Below are 12,688 nucleotides of genomic sequence, written 5' to 3' on the forward strand. Positions count from 1 at the left end.
AGCCCCCGGTCTAGCGGATCCGGCATGAGATAAGCCTGTGATTGTTCTACCCCCCCTGAAATGGCGTCTCTTCCTCTCTACAACTTCCCGCTTCCTTCGCGTCAAAGCGCGTCGAACACCGCTGGTCACGATGACTGCACCGTGACGTGGCTGCGAATCGTCCACTTTTGACCGGCATAAAGCGTAACTGCGCCGCGCGTGGCCGCGAGTACGTGCGCACTGTGTGCCCGCGCCTTTAACCGAAATGCAGCCAGTGACGTGCTCACCCGTCTCACCCCGTCGGGCCCAAACTGGTGTGTCATTTTTGCTGCGAGATGCTATCTTGACGTGTCTGCGCAAGTGTGGCCTGCTTCTTTCGAGCTGTTTTCGCAGTGGCCGGGAGACGCAGTTGACGGGCTGCTCTTCGGCGTTACTGAAGTAGCTTTGGCTTTGTTCCTTTTTTGAAGCTGTACAGACAATATGGGGCGTAATATTTGGAACCGCAAGAACCTGCTTCTTCTCTAGCCCCTGGGCCGCTGCCGACATGGTGCCGGAAATGGTGAGCAGCGAACAAAAACGGTTGCTTGGTCATTTGATATTCTGATTTTAAGCAATATCTTTTTTTTCCACTGTGTGCTTCTGCCGGAACCTCCTAAATATTTACGCTGAATGTCACTTTTAACATCAGCCTGCCACCTAGTTCTTGAAGTTACGCTGCATATTCAATTTATCGCGTAATAATTGCAGCTTCTGTGTGCACATTGTGAGTCTAATTTACGTCGATGAATGTAGGTGATGGTGCAAATATTTCAGCGCTATTTGGAGACTTTAGCGCCACTTGCAAGAGTAATTGAAGTATTTAGGCAGGCTACACTGCGTGAGTGGATGCGGTGTCGTAATGTAATTTCTCCCTGCATTTTTATAGAGTAGTGGAAGGGCATGCTTAACAACCCTGTAATTACCTGGCCAACATTGTCGCTCGTGAGCAAACGAACGGACACTGCGTTCATTGATTTAATGAGGGCTTTCTAGTCTAGACGATAATTGGTATAGTTACGGCGAAAAAAAAAGAAAGAAGAACGAATAGTAGCACTGTGGTAATCACCAGTATCTCTTAAAATCTCGGTGTATATTACAGGCGTTCCAATGCTGCCTTTTAAGCGAACGCCTTGCACCAAGAAGCAGTCTTCAGCTTTCGTCTGGGTGAAGCGTATGATGCAATCATATTTATCTCTTGCGTGAACAAAAATCCGAGCTATAATATCTCTTGCATCTGATTTAGATTTTGGTTCCATGAAACTAATCACGATAAAGTAAATTATCTGCAAGAGACTTCATACAAGTGATGGATGATTTCTGCTGTGGGTCAATCCATCATCATTAAGGCGGTTAACCACTGCGGGTTGTGCAAGAGCTGAATCTTTAATGCCTGTCGTACGCCGCGATCAAGTATTGCTATTAAATAATGATATGCCCACCGGGACGTCTGCCCGTCGGCACTGCCATGAACAACGAGCAAATTATTAAGAAAACCGCCTATAATCTTTCAGCATAAGTAAACCGGCGCTATTCGTATTCAGCGCCAACATTTATGCTTTGGCGGCAGGCTTAATATTTTTGCAACACTGCACCGCGTAGCCGCAAGGAGTAGTTGACAGATGCGTGTGTAGTCGGGCATTGCCCGTTCCGGACTGAACTTTCTCTGCTGCTGCTTCTTGCGCGTCTTTTCCTCCTGTACATTCTAAATAAACCCGTTACCCACGTAACAATATTAAGCACTAACGATCGCCTAGCTGGCAGTTTAAAACGCTGCTAAATTTAATTCTGCTGAATTATTTACACCGTTCTAGAGCTCCGAGCATCGGTGAAACTGAAAAAAAAAAGCGCAGTGGAGCAGCCAAAACGCACGAAAACGTGACCAGTGACCATCGCATGGTAGGAGGAAAACATGGCGCCCGCCGCGGTGGCTTAGTCAGCTAATTAAGGCGTTGCGCTGCTGAGCACGAGATCACGGGATCGAATCCCGGCCGCGGCGGCCGCATTTAGATGGAGGCGTAATGCAAAAACGCCCGTTTGCTTGCGTTGTAGAGCACGTTAAAGAACCCCAGGTAGTCAAAATTAATCCGGAGCCCTTCACTACGGCGTGCCTCATAATCAGAACTGGTTTTGGCACGTAAAACCCCAGAAAGAAGGAGGAAAACATGACAGCACGCAGCAAAAGCAGAAAAATCGGCATCAAATTTTACGAGAATCAACAGGAGGCTAGCAGCGAGAAACACTACCAGAGACCGCCAGACAAACAGTGACGAGGCTAGTGGCTTAAAAGCAACATCGGGCACAACGAATGGATTTGCGATGACGTCGGAAGGAACAACTCGGGGATTAAACTTCCAGAGAAAAGAAACGCAGATAACGACAATTTCGAAACCTGCAAAAAAAAAGGAAGAAAAAAAAAGTTGTTCAACGAAAGAAAATTTATCATGGCATACCTGAAAGAATAAGTGCGAAACAGCGTCGAAGTGTTCTTTGAAGGCGCCGAGCAAGATTGAACGTTATCAGCAAACACCGGTGTTTGCGCGCTGTGAAGCGTGCGAACGTGCCTTTTAGAAGCGAGAGGTTTTAGTGGGAAATAATTCGGCTGCCAGAAGCTGCTCCAAACTCTCGGCGATAATTGTTGTTTTAGGTGCTTGGTTTGAAAACCTTCAAAAGAAGTCACAAAAAATTAAACTAACAGAAAAATAATAAACAGGTAACGCGCTCGTATGTGGATGTGGAGCATCCTTTTTTTTTCCCCCGAGGATGTGCCGTATCCGCCCACCATGGCTCCGAGTAGCGCTGGCTAAAAGCCCCAGTGATAGATCTAGTAAACATAAATGCACAACTTAGTGGACGGATTGACAGCCGTCGTCTTCGCACAAGTGGTAGTGCAACGCAGCTCGCAATGCAGAGTGGGTTCGGATCCCATGGGCAGCAAGTTGTCCTTTCGTCCACTTTCCATTCCCTTCATAATTTTCTACATTTCAATTTCAAACACAGTGCAGTTGCCCCGATGCTTTCCTTCGCTTTATTGTCTGTTTGCTTTATATGGCCATGATTAACAAAAACGATAACCCCCTCTGTTTTCGATCTTCTCTCAGTCATATGCAGGATGTGCCAACTATGATGCACCAAGGTTGAAAAATATGCGCATGCCACGTAGCTGGACCGAACGAAGGTAATGTCGTTCGCCGTTGCTTGGAGATACTCAGATTATATTTTGCATTCCGCCTAATTGCATAATGTCGTAATTAATTAATCAACTTTTCAAATGTTATAATTAGATAAAAAAGTGTCAATGAGAAAATTGTAGAGCAACATTGTAAAACAGCTTTCTGTTGCTCAATACGTGCTACGTAAGTGTTTTTCCGAGCGTGAGATAACTCCACGAACACACGCAAAGTGCCTGGAGCGGCCAGTCGCGCGGCAATTTTGTGTGTATTCGCGGGCTTCTTTCACGCTCGGAAAAACACTTTTGTCTAGCACGTATTGAGCAACAGAATGCGCTAACGGGAGTTATTCATGTTCCTCTACAGATTTCTCATCGACACTTTTCATCTAATCAGAATACTTGAGAAGTAGTTAATTAACAGTAATTATCTAATTAGGCGGAATTAAAAAAATAATCTGATTATCTACAAGCGAGGGCAAACAACATTACCTTGGTTCTGTGCAGCTGCATATTTGTAAATCCTTGGTGCATGATAGTTGGGACACCCTGTGTGTGTGTGTGTGTGTGTGTGTGTGTGTGTGTGTGTGTGTGTGTGTGTGTGTGTGTGTGTGTGTGTGTGTACACCTGGACATGTCTCAAACAGGCTAAGTAATTGATCGACGGACTTATTTCTTCGATGCGGCCTTTGTCAACCTTGTCGCTCTATAGGTTCATGTGGTTAGTGTCAGAGAGACCGCTACCCACATCTTTTAAGTCATGCTCGGTTCAAACTATGACTGTCACAGACCGGTTGAGTCCCCCCTTGCCATGGTGATCGATCCATTTATTCCAATCATTTCATCACGTGGTGTTGCTGATGCTGGCGACAATAAGAAAAACCTTAAAAGCTGGGTAGAGAAAACATTGCTGGTCCAATGCCTTTCAAGATGTATCCGCTCTGTTAGAAGTGTTTGTTCAGCTTCTATCTTCTGCAGTGCTGTCTGGCTTCGGTCAACCGCGATAATTTCGTGTTTCATGAATCACCGCGTTACAGGAAAGTCATACGGATGCGTGGTCAATTGGGACGTGGCCCACAACAAGAATCGTGCAGGCTCGGAGCTACGCGCAGCAACACACGAGGTCGTCTGAGCCCGTGCATATATTATCTGCTCTGCTTGGACGAATTTGCTGTGACGAACCAGTTCAGACTGCAGCACGTTTCTTTAAAAAAAGAGAGAAAACAACAGAAAGAAAAACAGTTACGCCCGCGTGCTGTGTAAGCTAGGAGCATGGTTTCATCGAAACAAGCGAGCAACTAACATGAAAACGGAAGAATTTACGCAATACTCGAATACCTCCGGTAGGCTCAACCTACCCTTTGGAAACGTTACCCAAGAAGAGCACCACTTGCATGTTATGGGCCAATTAGTCGCCGAAACCTCCCGCGTTCGTACCGCAGCGTTTTTTTATTATTTTTTTTTCACTTTACACGCCGCTGGGAAGTTTGCGAAACTAATTAGTTCGTCATTGTGGGCGCTCACAGCCGGGGCAAGCTGCCAGGTTTCAGCTCGCCATTGCATCGACGCAAGCCGGCTCATGGAAGCTGCTTATATAATGACCTTTAGCCATTAACCTTGTAACTAGAAAATAGCTTCGCTATCTCCGGTTACACTTTAGTAATAGAACGAAATGCCCTCAGCAACGTTTTAGTAATTCACTTGCGAGATTCACGCAAGCGTGGCAGATTACTGGAGCGGCTAAATGTGCTGCTTTGGCACCACATGTGTAGTGATACGGCCGACTTGCTTGCGGTTCGGCTTCCCGTGTACGCTATTCGAGTGAAAAACTCCAATTAACGAAGTAATTTGAGACATGAATGCAAGATAAAGAAGGGATGGTAATGAAATGTCATACTGGATGAATGTTCGCTCGACATCACCTCTCAGAAATTCTGATAGATGGTGTGAATACATCTGAAGTTCGTTTTTCTCCAAAAAAAAAAAAAGAAACAGGTTGGCACACCTGGGGGGGGGGGGGGGGGGGGCGGTATTCTGTAGGAATCCACCGAGGGGACTGTCCACGTCATTGGTTCCAGCACCACGAGCGCTAAGGATACTCTGGCTGGCACCTCCGCGCTCGTGGAGCTCAAACCAATCGCGACAGCCACAGTCGACAGTCCACTAGGTGGATTCTTAAAGAACACCCCCCTCCCCCACCCCCCTCCATCCCGCCCCTGTACCTGGAAAGAAAAAGCGGCAAAAAAAAGAAAAACAAGCAAGACGGGAAGAAAGGCAGGCTGTGCGCTGACAAGTGCATGTCTTCTCTTCCTTCCTTTCTTAGGAGTCTTTCTTTTTTTTTGTGATGTTCCTTTCGAGACATTCCCGTTTAGTTTTGAACAGGCGTATGAAGTGCAAATCGACAAGAACGATCAACACACCAAGCTTGGCATCGTCCCCATTTCTGAAACTTGGTTTCTCTCCTTGTTTATTATTACCTGTTGTTTTTTAATAACTGCAGACTAATGTAAGTGTGATCTTACTTATTTAGCTACGGTAGTGTTGGCTCCTGCAGGACCAATTCTGTGCAGGACTGTGGGACCAATTGTGAAGGCACCCTGTGTGACGTAGAAGTTGTTAGTTGGACGGTGACACTGAGCAACACTATGTAACGCCTTCGCAGACTGTGTGACTGCGCCCACACAAACAGTTCTCTCTCTCTCTCTCTTTCTCTCTGCGTGTGTATGCGTTTTCTTTTCTTTTTATATTCTCTTTATCACATTTATCACATCCCTTTCCTCTCCCCCGGTACAGGATAGCCAACCGGAAACAACCTCTGGTAAACCTTTTTGTCTCTTATTTGCATTTCTCTCTCTCTCTATTTATGTGTTGGTGACCCTCTGACTTTGCGGTAAGAGATGCTGTTAGCGCGTTGCCTAACTGAAACCTCTGCTGCGTTCCGCAGACATTAACGAAGCGTACCTCAGTTTTGCTTCTGTGGAGCGACTTTGAGGAAATATTGATACATTTAGTCATCGATCTAGTCCATGCTGTGGTTGAAGAGTAATAAATTATGGATACGGGGGGCTGGCACCTGTGTTTCTCATTGGAGTAAGTCTTAACGCGTTTCGTTGCAACACCTTGCATCTTCCGACACTGGCACCTTCCGACACGAACATTCAAACTATCCAAAAGACGATCTGCTTTATTTCGCTCTATCGTCGCTGCCGCAGACAATGCCTATTTCCAGTTTATTCGTCAAAGTATACACATGTGCTAAGTGGCCCTCTTTGTAAACTTTATTCTGTTAATGCATTACCACCTATTTCAGAAGCGGGCTAAGAAAAGGCCTATTTGTTCTGCTGCTTCACTTGTTCCATTAAAACATGCATCCTAGTATGCGTCATAATGACATGAATGTGTTAACGTTGTGCGAAGTCAATAATGCGAAAACGCATTGCGAAGATGCGAAGACTACGATGCGAAGAAAATAATGGTTGAGAACGTTGTTCATGACTCATAAACTATTCGACAGGTATTATTCTACTCTATTTTCTTCTGACACTAGTTGAATTGCGTTCGATTTGGTCTCGAAAAGAAATATTTATGCACACCCAGATTAATAAATGCTTGTCACGTTGTCCGGCTTTACCAAAGAATCAACTTCACTGGGCGAAGCGACGTTCATATTTTATAGAACAAGTGCTATAACGATAATCTTCTTTAGGCGAGCTGCTGAAGAACTGAGATGGGATCGTGAAGGAGGCGCAGTTGCGCTGAGAACTTAATCCGGCCACAAGACATGCAGAACACGGATCCTATTGCAAAACAAAGCGACTGGAAGTTAATGAAGTCATTGCGTAAACGTTTTCCCGAATTTCCCGCAGTGATTCTTAGGATGGCCACTTCGGTTCAAGGCAGGTTCTTTTTGCAATCTGAGATTTCAGTATGCTTCGACGAATCGAATAAAAGCACGCCACGTGCCCCCTGTCGTTCTCCTAATTGATCGTATAAGTGGTGGTTTGTGGGTATTTGGCCAGACTGGGGCCTTCAGGCAAGCGTTCCTAGTTAGATAATACCAAATGGGACATCCGAAACCTGATATCCAGGGCAATATTGACTGACTGGGTGATTTGTCAAATAATGAGCTCTAGAAGAATGACTTGCAACAATACACATTACCCATTAGCGCAGGCAGCATCGAGAAGACGCGGATCTGTTTTCGCAAGCTCGTCAGGCACTGCACGTGGCTGAAGTGACGGTCAAAGCAGCGCATTTCGAATACTTGGAGATGTTGTCGAAGACCCAAACGTAGCTGTACATGCAGCGCAAATAATACAGCTCAACCCAAACTGAAGTGCGTGTAACTGAATTCTCGTAAAGCTGAAAGTCGAAGCAAACGTTCGGTTTTCATTGCCTCTTGTTTGACGCGCTGACAAATATTCGTATCTTTTGAAAGCTTAATGAGTCCGAAATACACTGCTCTTCTTTGTCATTATTCATTAATTCAGATATGCAAATGATGTTTACATGGTGGTTGTGTGGGAAGGAGTGGCAAAAAGGCAACTAAATGCCTGACAATGTGCCTAAACCCACCCTAACCACTAAACTGCACAACGCTCAGTGCCATATGCTAATACATTTTCAACAATGTGTTAATGAGAGAAGCACGTATAGTTGTACACTTGTAAAAATAAAAAGTAATAAAAATAAATAAAATAAAAAATTCACGCTATTTTACAGCATTTGCAAACTGCTCGTAGAAATAAAATTGCCATGAACACTTCAAAATACAACAAATCAGAAAGCAGCCTATGAGGCTGCTTTCTAGTATGAGGCGGACTAAACATGAAGACGGAGGTATGCGATCCCTCAAGTCAAACCGCGCTTTCTCCTAGTATTCTCAAGCAAATACACACTAGCGCCGTCTATTTGGCAAGCTTTGGCAAGACACTTCATTTACTCCTATCAGGCCGTGGTGCGTTAATGTCACTTCGCACTAAAGGATGGAAGCAAGAGAAAGGCAGAAGGCAGGGAGGTTAACCAGAATAACGTCCGGTTGGCTACCCTACACCGGGGGAATGGGAAGAGGGAACACAAAATGACAGGGATAGAGAGGAGGGAAGGAAAGAAGGGAAATGAGCGGTTAGTTCGCTGACGCGTATGTTAGTGCACTAATAGTCACAGACGTTGACACAAGCCCGTCGTCCCCAAGAAGCACAAAAGTGCCTTCACCGCTTTATGGGCCGACGAGCGATGGGGGCGGTGTTCCAGCAGCACCTGCACGGAAAGCGTCCGATTGTCCAGTTTTTTTTTAGGGCGTTAGCAGGTTCTTGTCTTTCTTGGGCATATCGTGGACAGTGGCACAGCAGGTGGTCAATAGTTTCGTCGGTGCCGCAGACCTCGCATGCTGCACTGTCGGTCACTCCGATTAATGTAGAGTATGCCTTTGTGAAGGCAACTCCTAACCAAAGGCGACAGAGAAGCGAAGCTTCACGTCGAGGAAGTCCGAATGGTTACTTCGCACTAAAGGTAACCTGTTAGACAAGATGGAAAATAATTGGCAAGATGCAATTGTGGAACGACGCACTGTAAAGAAGTTTCGCACGTACGAAGTTCTAAAACCAACCGGAATTCACGCTAGTCTTCAAGCTCAGCTTGGTGACAAGACAGTGACCCACACCACTATATTTCGGAGGCGCAAGCCGTTTTGAGACGGCTGCATTTCAGTGGAAGACGATGCCGGACAAAGCGGCTTGTCGACAATCAAACTCAAAGCGATAATTTTTTTTTAGGAGGGCATGGATACAGCATAATTTGCGTTTATTTCCTTGCCAGTGTTTAAATCATCAACATCGAGCACTACTGTGAGGTTCTCAAACTTGTACTCAGGAAAAAAAAGGGTAAGAAATGACATGGAAGAAACTCGGCAAGAAATGGCATTGCTTATACTGATTACTCCGGGCGTTCTAGTTATCCTGGACAATGCCTGCCAGCAGCCAGCCAGCACACCGCACATTGTGCACTTTGTTGAATCACGGTTGGGCGTTACTGCCGCATCCACCATACAGTCCCGACCTCGTTCCGAGTGACTGCCACTTTCTTGGACCATTGGAAGAGTTTCTTGGAGGCCAGCGCTTCATCGGTGACGATGAGGTCAAGAAAGCTCTGCGTTCATGGCTGCGACGCAACGAGAAATCATTCTATGTTGCTGTCATCCATTTACTGTCCAAAACTCTTGGATAGGTGCGTTCGTTTCAAAGAAAACTACCTCGAGAAATTAGACCATTTCTACGCGTCTAATGCTGAACCGATCATTAAATCCTGAAAAAAACAAAAATCTGGGTTTGACTTGGAACACCCCTCTTAGTAATACGCCAGCAAGGAAACGCTTGAGAAAATTTTTCTTGTACGCGTATTTTTATCTCGGTCTTCATCTCCGTTTCAGGCTGAATAATACTTTCTGTGCATATGGACCAACTAGGCCAGCAAGGAGCAATCAATGAGAGCTCGGAAACGATGCGAATGGCTGTTAGCAGCCTTGAGCACACGTATCCTGCTCGCGCAAGCCAAGAGCACGAGTCTTACGGTGCTTTAATCAATAGCTGGCGGCACTTACGAGGCCGATTGTGACATACGTAAATTACCTTTGTTGAGAAACCCGCCACTCTTATTTAACTTTCCCAAAGCTTGAGGAGTAATTGAAAATCTATTTTTAAACATTCAGGGTTGAATGGTTTTTACTCGCATACATAAAGCAACTTATCCTTACAATATATCCACTCTTGAGACATTCTGTAGCGATGAGGCGCCTCAATGACCTATTGATGTCAATCTGTTTGTAAGCATATATAAGCCTTGGTGCAGAGAGAATCGTTTTAAGTTAATCCATTGTTCGCAGTGTTCCTCGCCCCTCCGCTGCTGTAACGCATATTAGTTTCTTTTAGCGCATGATTATTAGATGTCCACATTGGCGCGTGGCGCCATCTGCTCCTTGGAACATGGGACAATCGCAAAAAGCCTACGATACAATGTTTTCTGAAAAAAAAATACAAAAACAAATAATACAAGTTTGCGAGAACATCTGTAAGTATGCTGCCTGATGGCGTCTTATTACCGTGCTTTTGGTGAAAGCGTACGTGCGATGTCATTGCTCCAAGAGCGACCACCTAAATACGGAGATAAACTAACTTAGGAATGAAAAAAAAAAAGCCGGCAGATCCCACGAACTGTGGGAATCGATGTTATGCGAAGCAGTGTGCGGGGCGCCTACCTAGCTCTAAACCCCCTAGTTGTTTTGCATAACTCTTATGTTGTTATTGTGCATGCTTTTCTGTGTGTTTTGGGTTGATATTTTCGCGAGATTATTCTTGATGATAGAGCTGCTTGTGTGCATCATTCCGCGTCTGCATTTTTTTTAAGGAGAAACCTCTGCTGCATGCCACGTAGCTGCCGAGTTTTGATGTTGGCTGTGCAGAATGAGCTGGATTGGCTATACATTCGATCCTGGTGTACGGGCCTAAAATGCCTGTATGCACAAAATATTTGGTATTTACTTTATTGCGCGTTTTGGAAAAAACAACCAATTAAAATCTGTCTAATAGTCTGCGTCATTTTATTGTGAATATTATACACTCTCATACTAATGCAAACGTTACTATGAAGCACGTTACTGTGAAGCAAGCAATAACATGGAACTATAGCCGCATGACGTAATGCATGCACAAGGTGCCTGTGCGTGCATCACGTGCGCGGATTTGCACTAAGCGGAACTGTGATTTTTGTCTAATTTACAACTACACCTGGCATCACATAATCATAATAATCAACACCAAAATCATGAGAGAGACGTGAAAGGTTCTTGGAAACCACCGAGTGGGCATATGCAACCCTAGCAGTCCTCCCCCCCCCCCCCCCCCCCCCCTTCCCTGAAAAAATGTCCTAGCTACGCGCCTGGACAGACGTCGCCCACCATGTGTATTTTTTTTCGCGCGTTTGTTTTATCTCTCTGCTATTCTTCCCGTCTTCCATTTCCCTTTACCCATCCCCCAGCGCAGCGTAGCAAACCAGAATCTCTTCTGGTTAACCTCCCTGCCTTCTCACCCCATTTTTCTTTCTCTCTCTTTTTGGTGACATTTACATCAAAAAAAAAATTGAAGGACGCTTAAGCTTCGGCTTTAAGAGTGGAACGCGAAAGCGTTATCGGGACCCATTCGCATCGCATTTTTCTTTATGAGTAGGCTTCACTGCAACCCTTACCGTGAGAAAGCCAGCTTACAAAGACCGAGCTTACACCGATCCCCTTAAAGTCGGCTTCACTTTTTAACACAAGTGCATTGCTGGGAAGACATTTTTATAGGAGCAATTTAATCCGTCTGATTTCAAAATTCGAAGGCCCTAGGACCATTCTTTAAATATTTTGTTAATTGTTTGCTGTTGCCCCGAGGCGCGCGCGTGTCCAAAATTTAGAAAGGCTCGGTTTTCAACATTCCCCTCAATGTTGCCTAGAACCAAAGTAAAGCCAAACACCATCAGAATTGGAGGACGCTTAAGCTTCGCCTTTAAAAGTGGAACGCGATAGCATTCAAGGATCCCTGGCTGCTTATCAGGATTTTTTCCCGTATATTCAAATTACAATCCGACGCTGTCACGTCTGTACGTTGTGGTTAAGTCGTACTCTACTATTTTTCTGTCGGATTTTACTTTGAGAAATTTAATTTTCGTTCACTAACCAGTTGCGCCACGCAAAAGACCCGCCCGGTCGGGGTGGTTCGGGATGATGTGGTTCGGCATGATTATTTCTGCAGACGCTGATGCTTAACGCTGACGCTGACGCCGACAACGACGCCGTATTTTCCGCGACATGGGGCCCTTAACGCTATCGCGCTAGAAATTGACCGCCATCCCACCCTGCAAACGTAAATGTCCAGCGAAGCTGTATCGAACACCACACATGGTCGAGCATTGTATTCACGCTGTACTTCTGGTGCCTTCAGTTTCCGTGGTCTACCCATGGCAGTCTTAGCACGAACTCAATTAGTTGCTAGATGGGGCTCCCTTTTATATATGAAAGCATAGTGACGTCACTAAGGATATATATATATATATATATATATATATATATATATATATATATATATATATATATGCGTGCCTTCAAAGGGAACTGGCAACGTTTATTGAGGGCAGCTGGCTCCTGAAAAACACGGCGGTAGAACCTGGCTATCGAGCGGCGCCGGTGTGTAGCACATGCACATCTATCTCCTTTTTCTTGCCTGCCTCTTTGCATTGTGCCCACTACTGCATGTGACATTTTCTCCCCTTCCCCAGAAAGAGCATCGGCTCGATGCTCAAGAAATGGTGTAAGAAAAAAAAATAATAAAAAGATATGGTCAAGGCAGACGCTCGCTATAGAACACAGTCACCGCTACACAGCTGCAGAGAGGTAACAGCACTAGCTACAAATAGGAGCGTAAATAGCAAAATGAATAAATGAAAAAAAAAATCACGAACGCGCAATGTAGGG

Source organism: Dermacentor silvarum, chromosome 8 (assembly GCF_013339745.2).
Source record: "Dermacentor silvarum isolate Dsil-2018 chromosome 8, BIME_Dsil_1.4, whole genome shotgun sequence".
NCBI lineage: Eukaryota > Metazoa > Arthropoda > Arachnida > Ixodida > Ixodidae > Dermacentor > Dermacentor silvarum.